The 5,753-nt window shown below is 37.0% G+C and overlaps 1 non-coding gene across 1 annotated transcript; it reads left to right on the top strand.

The window, feature by feature from the left end:
• The first annotated feature begins 892 nt into the window (after positions 1-892).
• On the top strand, positions 893-999 carry LOC145038105 (small nucleolar RNA R71). Its single transcript, XR_013679173.1, has one exon. It is a non-coding gene; the product is annotated as a small nucleolar RNA R71 (small nucleolar RNA).
• Positions 1,000-5,753: the final 4,754 nt, after the last annotated feature.

Below are 5,753 nucleotides of genomic sequence, written 5' to 3'. Positions count from 1 at the left end.
TTTTTGCTCTGACTTGCACCACGTCGTGGCGAGAGGAGTGTCACGTCGTGGGTCGCCTGGTTCAGCACTTTCTCCATTGTCGATCCCTAATTTCTTGGGCTGCTGCGGTTCTTCTTCCAACGCCTCCAGGAACTCAGATATTGTATCTTCTTCAGTATTGATGGCCATTACGTGAGATTGGGCTTGTACTTCGGGACTCTTCGGGGAAAATTTTTCATGAACTAAAGTTGCTAGTTGACCAAATTGTACTTCAAGGTTATGGATGGAGGCTTGTTGGTTCTTGATCAATGTTTGTTGTTCAATGATAGCGGAATCCGTGGCCTCATGTCGCTTTTCCAATGCTTCCATAAATTTCATTAAAATGGTCTCTAGGTCGGGTTTCTTCTCGGCTGGTGGCTGCTCCTTTTGATAGAGGCCTCGACCTGTCTGCCTATACTTCTCTTCTTTTTGCTTCCTATATTCTTCATATGGCAGCCACTCCTTCTTCGGTTTCCTCCAGTCCTCTTCAAACTTATCCCTATTAGAGTAGCACACTTGAGCTTTTCTGTTCCCAAATTCATCCACGTTGCAGTCCTTGGTCAAGTGTGGACCATTGCATCGCTCGCACCCCACTCTTATAGCGTGTATCGACTAGTCCATTTGTGTTATCCTACGATCCATGTTATTCAGCATGGCCATTACATCTGCAATTTCTTCAGTTTGGGCTCCTCCACCGCCTTTGCTTCCATCCTGCCTCGGGTTATGGTATTCGCGGGAGTGTTTCGCGAATTCTTCTATTAGCTCCTTGACCTCCCTTGGATTTTTCCTTGTCAACGGTCCTTGAGAATCAAGGAGTTGTCTTGTCATCACATTGACCCCATCATAAAAGATTGACATCTCTTGCTGCACATTTAGGTCATGTTGCGGGCAGTTTCTGAGTAAGCCCTTGTAACGCTCCCATGCTTCGTACAGTGACTCCCCCGGCTGTTGCTCAAAGTTGGCTATTGCCTTCTTGAGTTTGGCTATCTTGGATGGTGGGCAAAACTCGTCTAGGAATTGCTCACGCAATTGAGCCCAAGTGGTGATTGTACCCGGTGGGAGTGCTTTTAACCATTCCTTAGCAGTTCCTTTGAAAGTAACGGGCAGCATCCTAAGAAGGACGGTGTTCCTGTTGACATTTGGTACATTGAAGTAATCAGCAATGTCATTGACTTCATCTAGATGCTTAAAAGCATCCTCATGGTCTTTCCCGAAAAATGGGATGTCCTTCAGCGCAGTCAATATGTGTCCCTTCAGCTCGAATGTGGCATTGGCAGGTATTGCGGGTTGGACTAATCCGGGACCCACATCTTCGCGGATCCACTTCTTGTAAGCTCCCATGGACATTTCTTCAATATTTTCCATCTCGTTCCTTGGCTCGTTCTCGGGTTTACTCGTGTGTTCTTCAAATTCTGGCTCGATGTCGCTTTCGTACTCGGTTTGCACGGGTGAATGATCCAAATGCTCAAGATTGCTCTCGTGCTTCGTTGAGGAACTTGACTCTCCTGTCTTCTTTCCTGATTTCCTAGAGAAGGCTGACTTCAATTCTTGCAAGGGCATCTTTTTCTTGTGAATTGCAAACTCGGGATCTTCTAGTGGTGGCACCAATGGTGTGTTTGAGCCTCTGGTCATTAACTCCTGCAACTTGCTAAACTAAAACGTAAAACTGGACTAAAATAAGAAAAACTAAAAATGAACTCTCAAATTTCACATCGTGAGTATACTAAATCTCACGTCGTGAACTCTGTGACAAACAAAACAATAATTAAACTAAGATAAACTAGCAAAATAAATAACCAATTAAGCTTTCTGCAGATTTTATTTCTAAAAAAAAAACGATTAATCTAATGCAACTAAATAAACTAATAATCTGCACCGTTCCCCGGCAACGGCGCCAAAAACTTGATGTGCACGAAAGTACCCACTAATTTTAATATTTATAACCTAACAAACTAAGACTAACTATGCACTTATAGGCAGTGTACCTAGTCAGATTACAGTATAACTTAGGTAAGTCGGGTGTCGATCACAGGGAACGGTGTTACTAATTAACCTAATTACTAATAAATTAACCTAATTTATTAACAAATTTAATAAGGGGGTTTTATCTGATTTTGCAAGATCGAATGAACTTAATCAAATTAATAAAAACACACTCTTGCTTAGTTGAATCCACTTCTTCCTTATGGCTAGCTAATGATTATGGGTTATTAAGTTGGGTTTTAGTTATATTAGTAATTTAGTTCTATCTTACCAATAAGTAACTAATTCATGTTAAACCATGTATGTTCACACATAATTAAACACATAACTAATTATGAATGTGAATATGCTATGTAAGATTTGTTGTATAAACGCAATTATGGTCACAATTTACGTTCTCTAGCACAGCTAAGATTTATTTAGCCTAATTACTAACTAAGATTGGTCAATCCTAGCTCTAACAATTTAATGTTCACTAAATTATTAGGTAAACAAGTTCATGTAGTTTCATAGTCACTAAGCTACACAGAACATGCAATCTAGCAATTAGATAAGCAAATAATAACATGCTAGGTTATACAAATCAAACACAAACAACTCTTACCAACTCAAATTAATCCATAAACATATAACTATTCATAAGTTCAAAGCTTCATCTAGCTAAGCAAAAGTAGCTAGATTTAGCTGCTCATCATAGTAATTAAACTAGCACAGCTAAAACTAATGAAAAACATGTTTATAATCAACTAAATATAAAACTTTACTTCTTTTGGTGTTGAAATCCCTCTTTCGGGACCTTTCTTCTCTTCTGAAACGTCTCCTGGAACTCCTTTTCTTCTGCCAAAAGTCCCTTTATTCGTAATAATAGGAGAACTTATATAATCCTCAAAAACCTGCGCCACGTCGTGGCCATATGCGCCACGTCGTGGGCTCCAAGTAAAACGTATCCTTCAAGGAAATCCTCCGCGTCGCGATGTTTATCTACTGGAACACCCGTGCCACGTCGTGGGATGCACCGCCACATCGTGAATTAAGCTCTTATTATGAAATTATTATTTTCTTGTCTTCCAAGCCTCCCATGTTCCCCATTTTGTCACCTCTGGTCCCTCTCTTCGAAAATCCTTTGTATTGACTGAAAATAACAATTTAAACTCATAAGTATCACTATTCTTCACATATTATCAATTTATTAATAAAAATGTACTTAAATACTGCCTAAAAATAAGTATAAATATGGCAATATCAATCAACCATTTCAAGCCTCTATATCATAAGTACTCTACCTTTAACTAATTATCTAGTTACAACATCTGATTAGAGCCTTGAAATCATCAAGAATACAAGAACAAAAGTAGTTCACGGCCAAGCCATTTTCCATGGCCGTAAACCCCTATAAGGGTGCCATTTTGTCCATAAACCCCTACTAGATTCAAGGCTTGTGACCTAGAACCATTCATTGATGAATATAGAACTTTAAACCACACTCATTTCATAATATCCATGAATTTAGAGCCGTAAGCTCCTTGCATGGCCGTAAACTCATCAAAAGCCTTCCGTTATGATGGTCTTTATTATTCTTGTGAAGAGCATTGATCCCTCAAGTTTCCCTACATTTAAACACCCTCTTATGCATGTTTGACCATGAGTTTACGGCTGTAAACTCCCTTGGCCGTAAACTCATGTTTGTACCATTCCACCTTCCTTTAATTAATCACATGTGATTCAACACTTCATTCCAAGTGTTTCCTAGTCCCGTGAGGTGTTTCCTTGCCTTCTGTTACCTCTAAACCCTATATTTATGCCAATATATGTCATTTAGGACTTGATAAGTCTCGGGACTTCATTCGTGTAGCTTCTCATCCTTACACTCATATTCTTTTGATTCACCCACATCAGGTGAGTTCATACCCCGTAATCAATCTTTTAAACTGTTTTAAATGCTTGTAAGGAGAGGGGGGGGGGGGGGGGGGCTACAAGTTGAACACAATTGTTAATTGTGTAATTGTTTGTTAAAACATCTTTCAAAGGTTTCTTATGTCTTTAATAAGTGATCAAAACATTTCAAAAAACTCTTTTAAAGTTATGTTACTTCTTAGTTTAACAAAACTCCATTTTTAAAGTACAAGCATAACTTAGTATTAAAATGAGTCATTTCAATAATACTTCAAGTAAAACATTAGAAAACTATAAGGGGTATAGTTTAGAGGTTCAGTTCATACTAGATACAATACACGATAACATAAGAGAACACACAATAAAGAGAAACACGGAGGAAGATACAATACATGATAACAAGATAGAACATATAATAAAGAGAAACAGGGAGAAAATACAATAATATGATAACAGAAAGAACATACTAAGATATGATAGCAGAACAAACATAATAAGGTGCTATAGCATGGGGCAACTACATGATCTAATTATACCAATGAATCACTAACGCATTGTTCTTAACAAAAGGTCATAGTTATATTAGGTATACATGATCACATAACCTTAGTGGGCAGTTACACGACCTAGCAACTCGATTGTTGAAGTTGCGTTTGGTTCCCAGAATCTTTTGATAGGGAGAGCGTATAGTATGGGATCTAGCCTTCACATTATGACCTTAATAAAACAAATATGTTTTAAGGTAATTAGTATGTTTAGTATGTCAATTTATAAGACAACTGAGTACGTATATTTTCCCATTACTTTCATAAACTGATAGTTCCACTTGAAAGTTAATGCATACTATTTTCGAGTCAAGATAGTTATAAACTAGGGAAAAACTTACATATTTTTAAAATGACAAACAGAACAGTCAGGTCTAGTACATTTTGTAGAAAGGGACCATATTGCTAACCTTATGATTCCTTATTGTATACATCAAAGGATATATATATATATATATATATATATATATATATATATATATATATATATATAGGATCCGACAGGTATTAGGATGTGTGCTCTCCGCTTCACTTCCTATTCGTTGTTTCGTTTTGGGGTTGGAACGGATTCACCCAGTCTATTATCTATTCGGCTCTCTCTCTCTCTCTCTCTCTCTCTCTCTCTCTCTCTCTTTCTATATATATATATATATGTGTGTGTGTGTGTGTTCAATATACATTAAGTCATCATAAGGCTACTAGGTATGGGTCATGTCATAGGACACAAAGTCAATGCATAATTTTCTAGTACAAAACATACTTTTCCAAACAGAAATTTTGGTATACAAAACTAGAAACTTATCAGTAAAGGGTTTAACCCATTTATTAAAACTCATATATACTAAAAGGGCCTTAGGTGATTAACTCTATAATACCTTAGTTTATACATCACGGTTATATATCATTAATACCCAATAAGTAGTTGGATGTGTGTTTTCCGTCTTACTTCATGTTCCTTGTTTGGTTGTGGGCTTACGGTAGATTCACCCAGTTAACTATCTATTTGATATTAGGTCATATATAGCCAGTATAAACTAAGTAATTATAGAAGTAATCACTATGGTCACTATTTTATTATAAGAAATAATGGTTTTCTTAAGGAATCTTTCATTAAATATAACGGAACCGTTACAATTAACTCCATGACTAACAAGTTAATTCACTAGGGTTATATACCACGACGATCAAACAAAAAATGGGATGTGTGTTATCCACTTTAGGGCAGATACGCATAATCGATTGTTTGTTTACTCTGATTCTTATATAACTTTTACACATTTAGTAATCATAGAAAGGATTGTAGAGTCATTTTTA

The sequence above is a fragment of the Lactuca saligna genome, chromosome 3 (assembly GCF_052625555.1).
Source record: "Lactuca saligna cultivar CGN05327 chromosome 3, ASM5262555v1, whole genome shotgun sequence".
NCBI lineage: Eukaryota > Viridiplantae > Streptophyta > Magnoliopsida > Asterales > Asteraceae > Lactuca > Lactuca saligna.
Note: the sequence above shows the minus strand (reverse complement) of the source record. Positions and strands in the feature narration are given on the sequence as shown.